This window comes from Cataglyphis hispanica, chromosome 19 (genome assembly GCF_021464435.1).
Source record: "Cataglyphis hispanica isolate Lineage 1 chromosome 19, ULB_Chis1_1.0, whole genome shotgun sequence".
Taxonomy (NCBI): domain Eukaryota; kingdom Metazoa; phylum Arthropoda; class Insecta; order Hymenoptera; family Formicidae; genus Cataglyphis; species Cataglyphis hispanica.
Genome location: NC_065972.1, coordinates 5,249,085 through 5,271,996, shown reverse-complemented (window position 1 = coordinate 5,271,996; position 22,912 = coordinate 5,249,085). Strand labels below are relative to the sequence as shown.

Here is a 22,912-nt window from a genome sequence, read left to right as displayed (position 1 = left end):
TGAGAAGAAAGATTTTTAACAACAATTCTTCTGAGAATTGTCGATCGATATGTTTATTTGACTATTGAGTTTCGGCGCTCGTGGTCGTAGCCGTCGCATGTCCGTTCGACTTATCGCTCGCAGTATCAGGTTTCACTAACATGAGGCCTCTTATGCGCATTCTCTTCTTAAGCTTAGTTAATATTTTATAATATAAAATCCTTAATAATATGGTTAATATTTATGCTTATTAATTTATGGAATCATTTGTTCTATTTATTTCAGTTCTGATGATAAGTTGGTAATTTAATTAAAGTTATGGCATTCTATAGTTTAAAAATATAGATATTTTAGATAACTTATTTGTATTATATGCAATGTATATAATTTATGATTCCATAGAATATAAGCCTCTTAAATTTATATTTATGGTCGCTTGATCGATACTACAATAAAGCATATTAATTTTATTAAAATCATTTCTTTATGGAAGCATTCGCGCATTATATAATAACCTGTTTTAATTAATATGATTTTAATTATTTATAAAGTATAATTGTATTGGATATAGTATTGAAAGTTTTATATGTGATGTTTTGGATAAAATAATTATAAATATTCAACAAATTATAGTCAACAAATTATTATTATATACGTTTTATGATTCCATAAAGTACGGCGCATTTACTCCTCAATTTAAGAGTGAGTAATTATTATATATATATTTGTCTGTATGATTAAATATTAAAATCTTAAAAGTTAGATATTAGTATCGATATTATCGAGTATGAAACTCGCTCGCAAGTTCGTTCTTAAAGTAATCAGCAGGTTAGTTCTAGAAAGTCACTGCTGTACAACTAGCTAGTTCTAAATAATGCTTCCTGATTCGTCAATCCAAGGAATTCTCAATTCCTTGCGCCATCGTTTATTATTATTAAAAGGTTTAAAATATATTCAAGTTTTAGGCTAAATAACCATATGGAACTAAAATAATAAGCGATTAATGAAATTAGTTAACAATTAAAATAAAAGCAAATGGATTACATAATTATTCTATAGGTATTTTGTAGGGATAAAAGCGGTATTTGATTACTAGCTAAAATATAGTTTTTAAAATTGGCAGGACGTTACAGTAGTCAAAATTCGTGCGTGGAGATAGGCATTGAGCGATCACGAAAACGCTCGCCGTTTGCAAATGTTCGGCCGTCGAATTTTTATTCGCTTGCAATATATGCATTTTCACGCAATATAACAGAATAAATGCAAATAGTAAAACAAATTAAAATAAAAATAGTAATATTATATACAATAAAATAATTCAAATTTATTTTCCATTTTTTTATGTTAGAGAAATAACTTAATAATAAAATAAAAAAAATATAAAATTTAATAATAATAATAATTTTAAATAAAAAAAGCGAGGATAATAACTTTTATTATTTAGATATATTTAATATGCATTATACAGGATGTAACTGAACATGGAACATATTAGATACAAGACAACCTACACGGAACAACAATCTCTAATAGATGTCCAGTAGAGATCCATCATAGAGATTCAAAACCTCTATTAGACGTCTATGTAATCTCTTATAGACATCCACAGTTCCGCATTTCTTCCTTCCATTCGATATCTATTAGACGTATTTATAGATGTCACATGAACGTCACGTGGTATAATCATACATATTTCATGAAACATTGCTGAATAAATCCCTCATAACAGATCAACATTTCAATAAGACGTTAGAGTCACTTTAAATTGTAAGATGGTAACATTCCACGGAGAAATCTGCCATTAACCTCCCAGCAATATAAAAATGTTCATCATCCAAACTTATTCCATTATCATCCTAGAGATCTAGCGCGTAACGTTGTATTAATATTCATATAATATGTCACAAATCTCCTAATATTATTTTTATTAAAGAACCCTTACAAAAAATATTGACAAAGATCGATGAAACACTATTGATTTTCAACCAATCAAGTTTTTCCACCAATAATTGAATAGTTTGAATTTTCTTTTCTTCAGTATATGGTATTTCACAAAAATACATAAAATTAAATAAAACTCTTTAAATAAAACTCTTTAAAATCTCTTTAATAATGTATTTTTGGAATATATATATATATATATATATATATATATATATATATATATATATATAATTTTACATCTTAAATAGAGAATAAAGAATAATTTTATAATTTTATTGGACGTTTATCTGCCAAATTTTTAAGAAACAATCAGTCCAATATCTGAATTTCCTATGATAAGAATGTATCAGAAACTAGACTGATAAAAATAGTTACATTTTTAATCTCCTGCCAATTGCTCTTTGCAAGCTTTATATAATTCTTATGACTGAATCTCAAATGCGAGATAGATGCATCACACGTCACATAGTCACATAAACAAATGAACAAGCAATTGAATACTACATATTTTTTTTGTAAAGTTTTTAAAATGTTAATCGCAGTAACATTTCTCATGAAATATTAAATAAATGATATTTTTGAATCTATAAAAATATGCACATCAATTATTAATATTAAACAATTTTTTATAGTTTTGTAATATTTTCAGCATACGCGAAAAGTGAAATGATTGCGCGTAAGTTCGCTGAAATATTAAAATAAGATTCCATTAATTTTCCAACAATATTATAAAGATTTTATTGTAAAGTAAATATCAGTAATGTGATCATTAAAATGCGTAAGTTTGTAACCTCCCTATAATTTTATTGCAATGTTCAATGCTGTGAAGAACACATTCCTCAGATATAAATGTTCAAAAAAGTTAAAATTATCCGTGGTCTACTTAAAAAAAAAAATATACAATGTATACAATATATAGATCTTATATTTTTAAAAATACGCTAATAAAAAGCTTGTTTTATTTGATTTTATGGATTTTTTGTGAGATTTTATATACATTAAAACAAAAATTTGAACTATTCAATTGGTGAAAGAACGATTGAAAATAGTGATTAATCGATTTTTGCTAATGTATTTTAATATAAATAATATTTATATTTAAATTTATATTAAAATTTAAATAATATTTTTTGTAAGAGTTTCTTAATAAAAATAATATTAAGAGGTTTGTGGCATGTTACATGAATATTAATATAACATTACGTGCAATATTTCTATTAAGAATATATTGAATATAATGAAATGAGTTTGGACGAATATTTTAATGTCGTTGAGAGATTAATGAGGTTTGTTAATCTCCGTAGAATGGTATCATTTTATGTACAATTTAAAGTAACTGCATCAATCTTATAACTAATTACATAGATTTATTATATATGTTTTTCTACAAAAATTAAAAACTAAACTATCATTTATAAATTCATTAAATTAATACTATTTTCTTTTTTTTTGTGTGCGTACCAATTGTATCAAGAAATCTATTTCATAAAATCAAAAATATATTAGTTATTTTTAATGTAATTGTTTAGGCAATTGGATATATTTTATTTATTTATTTATCTATTTTTGTGCGTCAAAAAACAACTAAAAATATATTTTTGATTTTATAAAATATAAACCAATTATATAATTCAGAAATCTGTAATTTTAATTTATAAATTGAGAATTTTTTTTGTTTAATTTTCTTTGTTAAAATGATGATATATATTACTGGATTTTGTAAAATATTTTGATATCAAAGAAATCTTTTATCTTTGTATAAAAATTTTGCTGATTATTAAAGTTTAGTAAAATTTTTAATAAATTTTAATTGTCTATAAATAAATATATATATATATATATATATATATATATATATATATAATATTATTAAATATTTTCTCAAAACATTAGCTGAGAATTTTAAATAACGCTTAAATAAAAATTAAATTTTATTTTGTTAGAAATATATGCGTATAAATCTATCATACATTCATAACAAATGTCTAATAGACATGATGGATTTATAGACGACATCTACCGTGGAGATAATATGAATTTCTATTAGAAATCTATACAATATCCACTGTGGAAATAGATGTCGCATGGAGCTATGGATGCTATATGGACGTCCAATGGATGCCATGTTCCGTGTGGGAACAATCCAGGTCGAAAAGTTCTAAACCATTTTTTGATTTGAGATTTCTTTTTGTTGTTATATGTTATTGAAGTTAACTAATTAACCTCTACAGAGGAAAAGGAAGGTATGGCGAGTGTCGGAGTATCAAGACCGCTTTCTGCTGTATAGGCGCTGATTAGCTAACTTTAACATCGTATAACAACGAAAAGAGAGTTGATTGTAAAATTAAAAAATAGTTCAGGACTTTTCGATTTGGATTATTGTCCTGTATTTGATGAGTATGCTCCATATATATTTGTTCAGTTACCTGTATATGACTGACATGTTAGATAATAATTATTCAACTTTTAAAGAATATATAAATTAATAGAACAATAAATTCAAATAAACAGTTTATGGCTGAATAAAAAAACATAAAAAATTGATACAAAAAGGTTTAAGGAGCAAATTGCGGATTTACGTACATATATTTAAATTATAATACAATTTAAAAACTCTTAAGATTAGAATAAAAAAGAAAGTAAAATAAACAAATTTCGAGAAATTTTTAACATTAAATGTTTCGGTCTTCAATAAGAATAAATTGAAAGAAGGAAAAAAGGTTCTTATGATTCTTAAGATTCTTAAGAAAGGTTCTTAAGATTATTGTTAAAACGCATTTTAACAGCTAGCGTAAATAAAAAATAAAGATAAAATACTATATTAATCATCGATTGATGTGATAATATTATGTGATATATTATTGTGATAATATTATTCTTGCATTTTTTTTTCATCGTCGTGTAAATGCAATGTTAAGTTGCTTTTTTACTCAAGTAATGATTTTTTATATTCTATCGTTATGAGAGTTAGACGTTCACATGTCATTGCTATAGTGTGAGCAATTTTATCATTAACTCCCAAAGCGTATTTTATACCATAAATTAAATTTAATGTCTTAATGGACATATATTATTTCTTTTTCTCGTTTTCGCATTTAAAATTATTGAAAATACACGTTCAGTTTCAGCGTTTGAAAAATTCTTACAAAGCTTAAAAATGATCGCAAATTTGGAAAACGAATTTGTTTGCCGTCTGTAAAATATAAATATGTTATCAAAAAATAATTTTGATCAGTCAAAACTTCTGTAGGTAGATCGACTTCATATAAAGATTTCGATTCATGAATCATTTATAAAAATTCACATCTGATATAATATTTTCAACAATTTTAAAAGCGAAAACGAAAAAAGAAAAGTAATATATCTATTGAGACATTAAATTCAATTTGCGTTATAAAATACGCTTTAAAGTTAATAATATAAAACTATTCGTACTGCAGTGACATGTAACTTCTAACTCTCATGACAACAGAAAATTTGTATAAAAAATCACTACCTGAGCGAAAAAGCAACTTAACATTGCAGTCACATAACGATGAAGAAGAGGTGTAAAAATAATATTAACATATAATATTACCACATCAATCGATGATTAACATAGAGTTTTTATCTTTATTTTTAATTTATGCTGGCTGTTAAAATGCGTTTCAACAATAATCTTAAGAAAAATTTTTTTTCTTTCTTTCAATTTATTCTTACTAAAGGACTCCAGATCAAAGCATTTAGCATTAAGAATTTCTTGAAATTTTTTTATTACTTTTTATTTTAGTCTTAAAAACTTTCGAGATTTATATTATAATTTAAATATATGCACATTTGCAATTTGCTCCTTAAAAGTCTTAAAAGTCTTAATTTGGTGCTATTAAGAATCATATTTTTAATATTTTTTTAGTCAGCTATAAGCTGTGTCTAAATTTATTGTTCTATTAATATTGAATATTCCTTATTACAAGCTGAGTAATTGAATCTAATATGTCAGTAATAATGTGTAATAAATATATCTAAAATCTAAATAATAAAAGTTATAATCCCCGTTTTTTATTTAAAACATAATTATTTATAATTATATAAAAATATAATTATTGGTAAATTTATATTTTTCTTATTTTATTATTAAGTTATTTCTCTAATATAAAAAAAATGAAAGATAAATTTTATTTCTCTTGTATATAACTCAGATAGCAATTTGATAGCAAATTGTCGCCAAATTGTCAAATTCGATCAAAATTTGGTAACAAATCCGGCGCCATCTGTGTCCGTGATAAGTGTCTCGTGTTTTGTTGGCAAAACTTGCTGACATAACTCTGTCAGCAAATTGACGGGAAGAACCGAACAAAGCTTGCTAACTTGACATTAAATTGATAACAAAAATTGAGCAAGATTTGCGCAGAGTAGTCTGTCAACAGATTGTCAGCAAAAACTGAACAGACTTTGCGTTTCGAAACCATTTAAATTTGACTTATACCAATATTTTAATTTAATTTTATTTTTTCTGTTCATATTTTTATTTTCAAATAACTGACATAAGATTATATACAAGAAATCTAATTTTATTTTATCAATACAATATTTTATCAATACAATATTTTATCATATACAATATTATATAATATAAGTTATTAATACATTTTATTAATCAACATCATAAGTCATTATAAATAATATTAATATATTATTAACAATATTATTAATATAAATTTTATGTTTACAATTATGTTTACATTAAATTGACTAAATATATACAAAAAATAAAACAAAATATAAAATAAATATTGTTCGAGATTGCAACGATCTCGAACTTAGCATTTTTGTTGCCACGCGACCGCGTCATCGCCGCGCGCGCGATGCGAGGTAGCGTTTTCTGCGACCGAGCGAAAACGCGCGGCAACAACAAACATCGTCGCCCTTCTCGAAGGATCTAAGGTAAAATTGCGACAAACAAGTCACCTAAAAACTGTCGGCGGAAATGATTAAATTTCGGGGACCTTCTGGATCCTTCGAGAAGGCGATGATAGTATAAAGGTGAGCCGCCAACCGAGCGCGGCGCAGAGTACTTTGACGCGTGTACGCTACTCGAGTGAGATAAAGAGTCGGTCTCGTTTAGTGAAATAGACATATTTCAGTGCCGTTGTGTGACTACCGGAGTTATTCCGAGACAGACGATTTATCGCTGTTTATCCGCCGCGTGCGAATTACAATCGTATCTCGCGTACGAACGATATAGCAAAGTGTTAAGATTCTATGCATCTTAGAATCGAGCGCGTCTCGATACTCGCGGGTGTCGTTGTCCGTCGGCCGTCTCATTTCGCGCTTGTCTCTTTTGGAGCACGCTCGCTCGCACGCTCACTATAACTTTCGCTCTCAAATATATAATAAAATAATATACATAATAAATATAATAATATAATTTATTTTGTCACAATGGTATATTCTCGCGCATTTATATCTTCATACAGCGCAATATTTATATCAATCGCGAATAATTAAATGCAATATATAATAATTATATAAGTTAATACAATAAATAAGTTAACACAATAAAAATAATAATAATAAAAATAATAAATAACAATAAATTATACAATATTTAATATAGAATAATAAGAATAATTTTAATATTACTTATATCTTGAAATGGCCTGTACGGATATATTTTCGAAAAATCTGAAAAAGAAAGGAAAATTATATTTAGAATGCATCATTCTGTAAATTAATAAATAATTAAATTTTAACGTTATAAAAAGGGGTAAAAGTGACGCGGAAAAGTGCCGATTATCCGAAATGATCCAATGAAATTATTTAAAGTGGCACTGAAAAGTGCCGATTATCCAAAATGATCCAACGAAAATATTTAAAGTTGCACTGAAAAGTGCCGATTGGTTTCTTCTTTCTTCTCTCTTTCATGCCGATTCCTTCTGCTGCGGACATCTTTAGGACATCATCACATGGCGATTAAAATGTTTAAATATATTAATTACAACATTTTTTCATTCAACTATATTTAGGAGTACCACACAACCTTTTCCGTAATGAGTTACATTACGTTAAGTACCGATCGTAAACTTTTAGATTCGTACGAAATCTTAGATTTTTTTTAGTCAACGCACAAAGAAAATCGGATGACGTTTAAGATTACATACAAATCTAAGTTTACGATCAGTATTTAACGTAACATGTTATGGAAAAACTTGTGCAGTGGCCCTTAAAGAGAGGATTCCATTAATATTTCGATTGGACATTCATATCAACCGGTCCTTAAGAATTTTTATTATATCACGATTGATCAATCGAGGCTGCGTTCGAAAACATCAACCGTATGCAGACGAGCACCGTTCTTCATTCTTCATTCTTTATTTAACTTTTAGGAAATAACAAAGATAGAACAACGCTCGTATGCAGACGGATAATATTTCCAAATGCGACCCGGAGAAATTTCTACATTGACATATAGAATAGATTGAGCGATAAATAAACACGCGTTCGCTATAAAAAGAGAGGTATTACATGAGATATGTTTTTTTTTTTACTAATATCTCATTGGTAATTTCTCTTTCCAAAAATAAAATCACCAAAGAGATGTTAGCAAAAGAAACAAACATATAGTATCCCAGTATCTCTCTTTCTACAGAGGACGCGCATTTATCTATCGCTTAGTTCCTTTATTTATATCGATAGTCACATACACAACATTCTCATACAAATATCAATACAAACGTACATTCTCATACGATATCATTTAAATATTCATTAACAAACCTGTACAAATAAAATGCGAAGTATTTTTTAATTTTCCTCGTGGTTCCTCGTTAGTCCTTACTCAACGACATTATCCGGCTGCTCATCATTCCATAAGTCGCGGTTAATCCTCTCGCGATTGATTGGCCGCGTGCGTGGATCTCGCATTCTGTGCCTCAGTCGTTCTTTTGCTGTACGGAGAGTTTCTCTAAAATGTTGCTGAAACTCCGATCGAGTCGGTTTCTCGAAGTGCTGGTTAGAACATATAGCCTCTAAAAAAAACAAAAAACGCAAGATACATTATTATTAATGGGACTATGTTATAACAATTATATGTGTACATAAATAGAAAAATTGCACCGTAAATCGCCATAGATGAGTATGAGACGAGCATTATATAAGGATCATCCTTCCTCGCCGCGGTCATACCAAGTAAACAATGGTGTTAAAGAATCTTTAACAGCTTCCTTAAAACAAAAGTTTATGATCTCTTTTAAATTAAAACCGCCGATATAACTCAAATAATTGACCTACACAAAGTAAGTAAAAATTATTAATAAAAATAAATATATTATATAAAAATTATAAAAAGTATACACGTTTCACTTATGACGTCAGAATAATGTCCCTCGTCCTTTCAAATGTATTCATTTCTGTTATAGATGATATGGGGAGGATAGCTGGCTTATGTATTGGTTGACGACGATGCTGCATACATTTTAATATTTTTTCCATAACAGTATTTATTCGTCTACAAACAAACCAATATTACAAGAATGTCATAATAGAGATATGTCACATATTAATAAATACGATACATATTTGACATTTACTTCAGCTCTTCCTCTATGTCTTCCATGCAGCTATCCATTCTTTTGCAAAGATTAAATAACATTTACAGGTAACTTTAAACAGATAAGACTGTTACTTTTAATATTATATAGAATCAGTATTTTTATTAAATTCATATTATTTATTTTGTACAAATATTTGAATTTACCCATTGTCTCTTGTTTCAGCGTGTGTTAAGATATGCTGACCATGAGCCGATCCTTGTTGAACCTATCTTCTTTGACTATATACTGTCCTGGGGAGATGTTTGCCAAATTATCCTGTAACTCGAAGAACATATCATTAGTGTACATAGTTTTTCTACTGTCTATGTTTGATGTGTTATTGTGTGTGGAAGAATATGTGTGTAACGTATGTGACACCTGCGACACATTGGCAGCACAAGTGTTTTGAGATGTATGTGATGAATTTGTTGGGTGTGAATAATTGTGTGCGGTTGAATGTTTATGTGTGCTCGATTGTTTGTAGTACATGTTTGGCTGCTTATATGCAGAATATGTCTGTGTGTGCTTTATTATTTATGCTGCATGATTGAATGCTTGTGTGCAGTTGAATACCTCTGTGTGTTTGATTATTGTGTTATGATTGAATGCTTGTGTGCAGTTGAATACCTCTGTGTGTTTGATTATTTGTATTGTACGCTATTGTATGATTGAAAATCTATATATGTTTGACTGTTTATATCATGTGCTTCAATGTTCGTATGTGATTGAATATCTGTGTGTGCGTGATTATTATTTGTTATATGAAATATTTTTTGATAGTTAAATTTCTGTGTATGACTCAACATTTGTGTGTAGTTCATTTGTTTTTTTGAAAATGCTTGCGCGTATGTATGATGTTTGGTTTTGTAGTGTATGTAATCGAAGAAAAAAATAATTAATTTCGTTATATTTTATCCAATTTTTCTTAAATTGTCGATGTCCTTGTCGATATCAATCTCTGTAATTGATGCGATATTTCTTCGTTTCGGACTTTCGTCTGAAGAAGTTGTGTGATAACACAACGGTTTAGAAATATTGCGCTTCGGCCTATCTGTAAGTCCCTGTAAATTAAAATATATATTAGTAAATAATAAATTATATATAATATGTAACAGATGTATTTTATTATTTATATTTACTATTTAGATGTATAAGATGTATAAGAAAAAAAATTTTTAATAAATTTATATAAAATAATCTTCATAATAAATATTTGTTAATTACTGATTTTTTAAAAAGAAACAATTTTATAATATTTATGATTATTTTTCTCTTTGAAAAAGTAGCTTATATCTGCATTTTATTATATTTCACAATATATATATCACTATATATATATATCACAATAATAACAATATACATTCATATTATATATATTATAACTTAATAAAATAGGAATTATTTAAGGAATTAACTCTTACACATAACATATTTTTTTTTTTTTTTCAAGTAAATATGTTCAATGTCATTTCAAGTTAATATCTTTATTTTTGTTTAAAATGAATCTACAATCTAACTACAAAATGCTTTTCAGTGTCAATTTCAAGTGCAATTCAGTATAGAATGAATTATCAAGAGATATTAGAAAATATTTAAGAAGAGAAATTCGAAAATTAAATTGAATTATAAAGTAGAATATCAAGAGAAACATAAAATATAGATATGTACAATATAAAGAGATACATATAATACATTATCTATAAAAAGCAATACAACAAGAAATATAAGAAATATAAAAATAAAGCAAAATATAAATATAACAGAAAATATTACAGTATTTTTTATGGTCTCTCACCATTTTGGAAAAGATGTAAGAGCGACAAAATTAGAAAATAAAAGAGAGAAAAATATGGAAGAAAGATGCAAGAAAAAGAGAATATATGTTCAGGCAGTCTCTGTAAAAATAAAAATAAACAGTTTACAGCATAGATGCATCTTACATTTTCTCGCTGTGTATAATAATAGCGACAATATATTGCAACGTTTCCAAATTATTTTCTCCATCACTGTTGCTATCATCCATCGATGTGTTGTTGGAAAAAGGCAACATTCCTGTAACATTTTGCATGGACTTGATTTGGATGAACATAAAAAATTTCGCTGTTTAACGTAGCGCACTTATATATTTAAAAAACAGAAGATACCATGCCAATATCATAAAAATCATGAATCACCAAAAATTTTTTAACACCCTAACGAAAGGAGTTATTATCCACAACAATATTAAAGACGATGCAGATCTATCACATAAGATACAACAATTGTCACGAACATCTTTGTCTAATAATATATTATTAAATTTAATTTTACAATATTGAAGATAATTATTATCATTATTATGCGGTATAGATACACAAATAGAGGAATCAACATCTTGATTATCCAACATCTTGCTTGTTCCATAAACTTCTATCTCCATTCTATTAAAAAACTGTTGGAGAGGTACACCCGATTTCCTATAATATTTTCTGAAAATTGATATATTATTTTCATAAGAAAATGCAAAAAATGAATCTAAATAACCAAAACGTTTCACATCACTGATAAGATGAAGAAGACCGTGGACATTCTAAGTATTAAATGTTGGACCATATAAATCTTCACTTCTATAAACAAATTTTTGTAACGCAAGTTCTGCAAAACTTAATAAGTGTTGTCTAGACCATAAATTGGAGACCATGATTCTTATTGCTGCATGTAAGAATAAAAAATGCTTCGATAATCTCTCCTTTAATGTACCGTATGTTACAACTGGGCCTGTATAAAGAAGAAATTGACGAAATTCTGTCGCTTTAAACTTGGAACATATCGAGAAATCTGAGACGTCTTGCAAAATCGGATAGACAATATTCTTTAAGATTATTTAGTCTTGTACACATAATATGGATCTTTCTGATAACTTCGACAAACGTAAATATTTTCCGTATATCCATGCAGATAGGAGCTTTTTCATTACGCCCAAGCATACAAGGTGCATGTACTCAAAAAGAACATGTGAAACTATACCTATTGGAAGCATTGATAATGGGCTCTTACCCTCTTTCTGATGATCCTCATCTAAACACATAATATATTCTTCATCTGTGCAAAGAGGATGATTAGTGCCATTGAAAACATAACCTTCATGACATATCCCAGAGATTTTACACTTGGAAAAGCTGGCATGATACATAATTACGATGATTCAAAATAAAAGCTCGAGCAGATGCGTCAGCTATGAAACATCTTAATCGTATTGGTATCTTATTACCATGAAAATTAATACCTCCACTATAAATGATTTTTCTAATATCCGCAATGAATTTTTCCAGGAAAATATTAAGATCAATTGACTTATGCGTACCTTTATAAATTCCAACTAACTACTATTGATTTTGCATGTTGTATATTTGCAACTCTACATTGGATGGGCCAGATTTGAATGCTACCTGATTTATTTAAACTGCATCCATCAAGATTGAAATCTAGTTTCAATTGATTGGAATCTAACCATAGATGCGATAGAAATATGTGAAAGATATTTAATAATACCTGCTTTAACATCAAAATGAATATATTCTCCTGGTTCTACATTAGAAACAACAGCATGTCTACGAGGTGTATCGAGAAGCGTTCTTGGTAATTTATAAAAACAGGGATGTGGTCGAAGAAGAGATAATATGCTATTATCTTCCCCTTAAGCAAAATGTTAGCAGTATGACGACAGATTGGTAGCAGATTTAATCAAAATCTGTTAGCAAACTGACATTAACTGCATTTCCATTCAGCTAATGTTTTGCCGGCAGTATCTGTTAATATAATAAGTCGACATTGGCAGAAAAATTTGAATAGACTTTGTTGACATAACTTGGCGGCAGATTGGCAGAAACCAAGCAGAGTCTGCTAACATAATCTGCTGACAGATTGACAACAGAAATCAAGCAGATTCTGCAGCTTCTAGACATTTATATAAAATGGACATTTAAATGGATTTAAACATTTAAGAAACCCTAAGTAACAAAATGACAATAAATTTTGGTCACAAAATAACATAAATAATTAGATATTCTAAATTAAGTCTCATGAAACCCAAAAATGATGTCAATAATTAATATATCACATTCACGGGACGTCATTTTCTATTTTTTGTATTAATAATATATAAATATATAATATTAATGTAATAAATATAGGAAAATTTAAATAATTTAATTTATACAATTAAAGATTTTATTTAATGGAATTTCTATTTTATATCATAAATAATAACTAAATAATTTTGCTTATTCGAACGGAAATTGTCCGAATAAGTGAAATCGGACATTTATCTGTCCGATTTTTCGAAAATCAAATTCAATATCTGAATTCCCTGTATGGGAATCGTATAAAAAATTAAACCGAAATATAGAAATAATTATATATGTTGTTAGCCGCATTTTGCAGGCTTCATATTCACTCATGACAAGAACTTGAATACAAGATATAGAAAGTGAATACTGCGTCGCGTAGCGATATACAAATAAGCAAATAAACTACTGTTTCAATAAATTATTGCAGATTCTGCTTGATTTTTGCTGCCAATTTGCTGTCAGATTGCGCGTGCGCAAATCTTGCTGCTAATCTGATATCATGTCATGTTAGCAGATCCTGCTCGATTTCTATTATGCCTATTCAAATTCTATTCAATATGCCATCAAAATACGTATGCGCAGACTTGCTCGGTTTCTGCCACCAATCTGACATCAAATTGCATTGCGCAAATCCTGCTCAATTTCTGCTGCCAATCTGCTATAATAATTCTGTACAAATTCTACTTGGTTTCTGTTACTGATCTGTTGTCAAATTATGTCAGCAGGTTTTGTAATATTTCTGCTGATGTCCTGCTATCATTATTTGATATAACAGATTTTGTATACAGTCTGCAGTCTTTCTGCTGACAAAAATTTGTAGCAGACATTTGACAAAATCTGTTTGAACAGACTTGGCTATCTGGGCTTAACATATGCGTTAGATTATTATCTACAAAGCAAGTCGCTAAATGTTCGCGGAAATATGATTCCGTGGAAGTAATTGTGAAGGATGATGAAACTATATCACTGGCATCATAAATAAAAGAAAAAACTCCATCATCTTCTATATTAATATCACACCTGTAATTGCAAGTATCATTTATAATATTTAAAAAAGAGCTATAACATTCAGTAATTGATAGACCAGAAGCATCTTCAATATCACGATTATTATTCGACGCTGTAATGTCAGTTTTGCATTTTAAACGATATCGCAAGCGTTCTGTCTAATTTCGTACATGACTCTACTTTGTTGTCTTGTAGATAAACTGTACAAAGATTTTCGTGACATAGTTGATTTTAACTTTATTGTTTTCATATTTATGTCTTTTCTCGACGAAAATTTGCTGCAAGCGATGTAATCTCTCAAGCCTAGTAATCTGCTCAATATTCTGCAATATCTGCCTCTGCACAATCTTCTCAATATTCTTCGTTCATTATTGTTAACTGCACACCACTGTTCACTGCAACGATCGAACTGAGAATAATCGAAGCTCGCGGCTCGCGGCCTGTGCACATACACTGTATGCACTAATGGTCAGATTATGACCAATCACAAACTCGAGCATCATGGCGCAGCCTATCCGAGAATATCGTTTTGATGATATAATGCCATTTTAATCTTGGCAGGATATTATACCGCCAAAACGATTCTCAAATAAGCTGCGCTATGTTGCTCGACTGTTGCTTCGTGGACACAAATTATGATAATTTATTTTATATATTTTGTACATAAACAAAATATATTGTATATAAATATTATATAATATTATATTTATCAAAATATTTTATAATAATTTTTGTAATTTTAATTTAAAAATATTCATATATAAATATCATAAAAGTATTATAAAAATTTTAAAATATTTACAAAATATTTTAGTATATTTATTTTTAATATATAATAATTATTATTTTATTTAATTATTATTTATTTAATTATTAATTATTATATTATTTAACATATTAATATGTTAAATATCTTAATATATTAAGAAAAGAAATCATAAAAATTTTTATTTGATATATTATTAAAATATAGATTAAAATATAGACAAAATATTTTATGTAATATTTATATGTAAGTAACAAATAAATATAATAATATTTTGTAAATATTTCTTAAAATTTTTATACATTTTATGATATTTATATATGATAAATTTTTATTTGTTAAATTTAAAATTACAAAAATATTTATAGAATATTTTAATTAATATTTATAAAATATTCAAATAATTATTACAAATATTTTATATATTTTTATAAATATTGCATGCTATCTAGGATAGATGAGTAAGAGTGTTAAAATTTTTATTTATTATATTTATTGTATTAACTTATAATCAGATTTATTTGTAAATACTGTGATGCACGAAGGGACTAAAAATATGCGATAATTTAACATTTCCTTGCGACTTCTTAATTCCATTTTATTTAACAAAATGCATTATATTTTTGTAACGTATATTATATGTATTTATTTTTATATTCTTTTATTATATGTTATTTTATTTTTATGTTTTGCTTTATTCTTTGTATATATTTAATTATTATTTAGTTTAATCGTAAACGCAAAATTTATATTACTATTTAATAATATATTAGGTATTGATAATTTATTTTACACATATCAAAATTATATTAATAAAATTTGTATTAATAAAAAATATTGTATTATAATAAAATATAATTACATTTTTTTCTTATATATATATAGGATGTCTCAGACCATACGTACACCCCTTTTCTTTCAAAAACTAAGCATTTTAGAGAAAAACGTTTTCAACAAAAATTGTATGGTTTTGAAGGAAACATAAGATGGTGTCATTGATTTGACCTTGAATAGCATCGTTAAGGTCAAGTTAAGGATACCTTTAATTTCTTAAATGGAATCCCCTATTTTTATTGCATATTCTTATAGTTTATGTCGAGAACTTTCCAAAACACTATAATAAAGTATTTTTTGATTAAAAATTTTTTTTAGTTATTTTGTATCTTAATCTGACATATTTAAATATAAAATATAAAATATCTCAAAAATTATTTAGTGTTCGATAATTGTATTGTAATACTTTTATGTACAGAATAATAAGATGAATCAAATGGTGTACAGAAAATAATTGTTTTTAAAAAAAATTATGCAATTATTTGCAATACATTTTTTTATAACAATTATTTATTTTTTCTTTACACCATTTAATTTATCTTACTAATTTGTACATAAAAGTATTACGATACAATTATCGAACACTAAATAATTTTCGAGATATTTTATATTTTATACTAAAATATGTCAGATTAAGATACAAAATAAATTAATGAATTACTCAAAAAATTACTGAAAAAATACTTTATTAGTGTTACTCTCGACATAAGCTATAAGAATATGCAATAAAAAATAGGGGATTCCATTTTAAAAAATTAAGGTGTCCTTGACTTGATCTTAACGATGCTATCCAAGGTCGAACCAATGACACCATCTTATGTTCCCCTCAAAACCATACAATTTTTGTTCAAAACAATTTTTCTCTAAAATGCTTAGTTTTTGAAAGAAAAGAGGTGTACGGGTGGTCTAGGGCACTCTGTATACAGGATGTTCCATAATTCGCGGATCACCCGTGGTGTGCATATAAAGGATGTCAAAGTATAAGTCAAAGAATAAGAAAGTCCTTTACCATTTTACGATTTTTCTAATAATTATTGAGATATTCATTAAAAAACATCGGCCAATCTGCGCCTTATACAAACGCGCGACGAGAGAGACGTCCTACTGGAATGTGATACTAGGCGCACGGCGAAGCGGTGGGAGGGACGCTCTATGAAAGCTACGTACAAGCGTGTAGAATTCTCACCGCTTCACCGCGCGCCTAATATCGCATTGCAGTAGACGTCTTTGCTTGTCGCGCGCTTGTATAAGGCGCGGATTGGCCAATCTTTTTTAATGAATATCTCAATAATTATTAGGAAAATCGTAAAATGGTAAAGGACTTTCCTATTCACTTTGACATCCTTTATGTGCACACAACGGATAATCCGCGAATTATGGGACATCCTGTATATGTATATGTATATATATATATATATATATATATATATATATATATATGTCAGTTATTTCAAGAAAAGGTTCATTAATTATGTACATATACGTCAAATTTAAATGGCTTCGAAATAATAAAATCTGTTCGGTTTTTGCTGACAATCTGCTGTCAGATTGCGCACGCGCAAATCCTGCTCAGTTTTCGCCGTCAATTTGACATCAAGTCATGTCAATAAGCTTTGCTCGGTTTCTGCCACTAATTTGCTGTTTGGTTATGTCAGCAAGTTTTGCTCGGTTTTTGCCGACAATCTGGCAGCTTAATCGGTAATAACAACTTTTGTACCAAATTTATAGCCTTTTTACTGACAATAATTTATAGCAAACGCTTAGCAAAATCTGTTAAAACAGACGTGGCTGACTGGGTATTATAAATATTTTTACTCTAATTATATTTATTCGATCTCCTATTTGCATTTATTCTGTTATATTGGGTAGAAATGCATCTATTGCAAGCAAAATTCGACGGCCGAACATGTGCGAGCAGCGAGCATTTTCATGATCGCTCAGTACTGTTCGTAGCCTCCACGCACGAAGCACGAACTTGGACTATATGTACATGCGATGACGTAGCTACGTCTGTGTTAAGCGGGGAGCACACACTTTTGCATAAGCGCATGACCATAAACATAAAGAAATTGATTGGTCTACAAATATATGCATAATGAAATGAACCAATCAATTTCCTTATGCTTATAATTATGCGCTTATGCAAAAATGTGTGCTCCCCACTTTAGTATTGTGATGTTAAATGTTACCCACAAATTACCCACATGTCAGACATTCTTATGCAATGTCTCACATAGCAAATCGATGAACTACGAGGCGTGAAAAATGACATTTTGACAGCTTAAATTATTCTTACATGTCATTTTATAATTATTCGCTCTATGCTAGTGCTGTGATGTGTAACATATTTGTGAAACCTAAAATTGTCCGAAAACTAAGCTTAGCAAGGAAAATATTATATAGAAATAACATTTTCCACTTCTTTGGACAGTTGTCAAACCACATGTTTTCCCGTATGATTAGGCTTACTTTGACACTCATTTTACGGCTATTTATTAACTGTCAAAGGAAAAGCTTAGTTTTCGGTCAATTTTACAAGTATGTTAAACGATCTGTAGTCTTATTTTATTAAAATATACTTTTATTTAGAAATGGCACGCAAGAATTCTCAGCGTGTCATTTCTCGCCTCTGACGTCATCATTTCAATATGGCCGCAGCGATTACTCAGAGCCTTAAGCGGGGAGCACACACTTTTGCATAAGCGCATAACCATAAACATAAAGAAATTGATTGGTCCACAAATGTATGCATAAGAAAATGAACCAATCAATTTCCTTATACTTATTGTTATGCGCTTATGCAAAAGTGTGTGCTCCCCGTATTAAGCAAGGAGCACACACTTTTGCATAAGCGCATAATCATAAACATAAAGAAATTGATTGGTCCACAAATATATGCATAAGGAAATAAACCAATCAATTTTCTTATGCTTATAGTTATGCGCTTATGCAAAAGTGTGTGCTCCCCGTTTTAATCAAGAAGTATTACTTATTATATTTAGTTACACTGAGTTATGTAACTGTTATAATATAGTTATAAAAATATGTTTCCTGGGTTTTAGAATTATGATAATGAAAACATATATCAAGATTAAAGTCATTGAGAGAATAAATCTCCTTTTCTAAATATTGTACAATTTCTAAGTATTATATAATATTTTTTTCAAAGTTGCATATCTAAGAAATTAAAAAAGTGCACTAAATAATTTAAAGCGTATATTACATACGAATGCACTCTCTATAATATATGTTAAAAGAAAAATAATCTGTTGATGTCAACAATTACTAAAAAATATATTACATATAAAAATACTTATATTAATTCATTACTTACTTGTAAGTAAAGCATCTATACCTGAAAGAAAGATACAAGAAAAATAGACAAAAATTTTCCAAGAAATTACGTCTCCATTCTCTTTAATTTTCTTCTCAGTCGATGTAACACTTTAGAAAATTAAATCTATTATAATCAACATATGTTGATTGTCCGGGATTAATTTAAACCTTTCTAAACTTGTTTCCTTATCGATAATATGATTTATAATAAAAACAATTTGTTAGCATTCATGATTCATTTAATGGATGAAAGAAAATACAAACACAAACGAGATTTATTTGTAATAAAATATATACGAAATATTTTATTTATCTCGATCATTTGAAATAATCTCTTATTTATAATTTCTTATTTTTATTGCCAACTAAAATATTTGTTTTTAATGAGACTTGATAAGTGTTATTTCTTGATATGCTATAAAAAATATAGTAATTATATAGAAATAGGAAACTTACCCCAATTTCAATAATTTTGAGATATGTTATCAAAGTCATCATCCTATGTAATGTGAAAGTTCTCAAAAGCGTTTGTTGTTTATAAAAAATTATTAACAAAATTAGTTTAATGAATAGAATGTAATTTTCTGACACTATGCGTATATATTTAAGGAAGAATATATTTGATAAAATTTTTTGCAAAAATCAAATCCCGTTCAAAATACTTATATTAAAATTACAAGTTAATTGTTTGCATTCATGCAATACTAAAAAAAAATAGGGAATACTTTTCATACCCTAAATATTGGGCTATTTTCAAACTGCTAAAACTCAATGAAAAATCATCATAGACACAAAATTAAAAAAACATTTAAAAACTTTAGATTTCAATTTTAACGCGCTATAAATAATTTTAAAAAAATTTTTTATCTTTTTGTTCAATGTTTTAAAAAAAAACACATTGTTGTGTTTCTTAAAATTACGTATTTTTGATACTTTGTTGCTCAATAAAAAAATTTCTCTCGAAATATTCATTTCAAACTTCTTAAACCACAACATTTTGCCTACAAAATGCTTTTTTGTAAATTTTCTTACGAATTTTTTTGAAAAAGTTACACGATTTTGAAAGAGTTATACGATTTTAAAACTAAACTTTTTTTAAAATAATATCGATACTCGGCAAAAAATCATCGTGGACAAAAAATTACAAAAAAGTATTTTAAAGCTTAAAATTTCAACTTTAATAGGTTATTAGTAATTTTAAAAAATTTTATTATTTTCTTATTTTAAAAAAATACAGCTTTAAACTCATATAACTCAAATATAAAAAAAGTATAAAAAAAAATAGTAGGAAAATTTAAAATAAAGCATTTTGTAGGCAAAATGTTACATTTTATGGAACTTGAGTTGATTTTTTTGAGAAAAAATTTTTTATCGAGCTGCAGAATATCAAAGGTAAGTAATTTTTAAAACAATGTGTTCTTTTTTACAGCACAAAACAAAGAAGATAAAAAATCTTTTTAAATTACTTCAAATTTCAAAATGCTTTTTTAATTTTGTGTCTACGATAATTTTTCGTCGAGTTTCAGTAGTTTATTAATAGCCCAATTTTTAGAATATGAAAAATTCCCTTTTTTTTTTTTTGAGTAATGTATTTTTGCATTTACTTATACTAATATTGTGTATAGTGAATAATAAATGGTTGCCCACCCTTCAATTCTATAATATTTTCGTAACGCGGACATTTTACTTTTTTATGAATAACATTTCTTGCGTGCACAAATAGTTAACAACTCGTCATATTCTATCGTTAAAGTGAGAAATTCATAGAATTTTATTTTCTAATAATCAAATGTTAATTATACCGCCCATTTTTACTTTATAACACACACACACATACACACACACACACACAAAGAAAGAGAGAGAGAGAGAGAAAGAGAGAGAGAGAAAGAGAGAGAGAGAGATACACACACACATCATCATCAAATACAATTAAATATATTCCTTCTTAAATGTACATGGCATCAGAAAATTAAGTTCTATTAATTAAACTAACATTGTTAATAATTTTTTAATAAACAAGCGTCGATTAAAAAATTTTGCAATATTAATCAAGACGAATCATGAGCTTGATAATACATTTCAAAATTATTAAAATCGGGAAATTTTATCTCTACATAATTATCGAAAATATTCTTAGACATTATATTGCGGTTATAAAAAATCAAAAACTTTAACATTATAATTAAGTAAGAAAAGAATTATATATAATATATTATGTTATACTATGTAGTACTATGTAATCCTAATCACTTCTAAATTAATATAAGAAATATATTTTAATAAAATAAATTTTATTGACATGAATAGAATAGAAATTATTTCAAGTAATTATAAAATAAGTAAAGCATTGTCTGTAGCTATCTTTTCGATAAATATTAAGGAAACGAAACAGAAAATGGATTACGATCGAATAGCACACCAACAATAAACATGATCAGAGACAATTCACTAGTAAAAATGAATTATATGAAAGCCACAAGATAGCGATGTGATTGTTATACAGAATCTTTGTAATTTTATATCAAGATTTATAGCAATTTAGCATCAAACTTAATATTTCAACAAAAAATATTATTTTTGTTGTTAGCCAGTTGTTAGTTCGTAGGGCGTTGTTCCTTTGATACTGCTGGTTCCAGTACGATTTAGGATGGCGACGGCTGTATTGATTGCTTCTGCCCAGAATTTTTGGTTGAATCCTCTACTAAGCATCAGCGTTCGTGCGGCTTCTTTTAATGTGCGGTTGTCCCTTTCTGCAAAGCAGTTCTGCTCCGGGGAATAGGCTACCGTTCGCTGATGTCTTATCTCGAGTCTATCTGTCAATGCCTTCATTTCACGATTAACGAACTCAAGTCCATTATCCGTCCGAAAGATCCGAATGCCTCTTGGACACTGTTTTTCCGCTTCTTTTAAGAAATTTTCCAGTGTTTTCGCTTTGCTCTCAATGAAGTATACCTTGCGGTAGTGTGAAAAGTCATCCTTTAGCAGGAGATAGTATCTCGATGCTCCAAACGATTTTGTGGGTATGGGTCCACAGAGATCCGCATGTATAATTTCACCGATACTTTTTGTTTTTGAGTTGCTGTCCGGAAATGGGAGTCGGTGCATCTTTCCCGTAGTACATGCTTCACAGAATGGGTCTTCTTCACTTTTTATGGGTACCTAAAATCTATTGAGGATTTGTCTTGCGTGTTTGAAATTCTGGTGAGCCAGTTTTTCGAGCCAGTCCTTCAGTGTGTTGTTTGAAGTATATATGCTCTTGGTTCCTATTTTGACCTTGATTCTTTTGATTCGATGACCTTAAACTGCATTACATACATCTTCCCTTGACGCACCCCCATGGCTACCGTGCATCCATCTTTGAT

General features: G+C 28.1%; 1 protein-coding gene and 1 long non-coding RNA gene across 5 annotated transcripts in view; both read right to left on the bottom strand.

Moving 5' to 3' along the window:
• Window positions 1-22,912, bottom strand: part of LOC126856657 (putative nuclease HARBI1) — a 95,069-nt gene that overhangs the window by 15,489 nt on the left and 56,668 nt on the right. The window lies entirely within an intron of this gene.
• Window positions 7,368-13,551, bottom strand: LOC126856676 (uncharacterized). Of its 4 annotated transcripts, none has more exons than XR_007688391.1 (5): window positions 13,026-13,551; window positions 11,435-11,546; window positions 8,680-10,555; window positions 7,681-7,851; window positions 7,368-7,587 (listed from the first exon to the last, which is right to left on the bottom strand). It is a non-coding gene; the product is annotated as an uncharacterized LOC126856676 (long non-coding RNA). The 4 variants fall into 4 exon arrangements; XR_007688392.1 differs by lacking the exon at window positions 13,026-13,551 and adding an exon at window positions 12,838-12,974; XR_007688390.1 differs by lacking the exon at window positions 13,026-13,551 and adding an exon at window positions 12,531-12,811 and having other exon boundaries at window positions 7,369-7,587.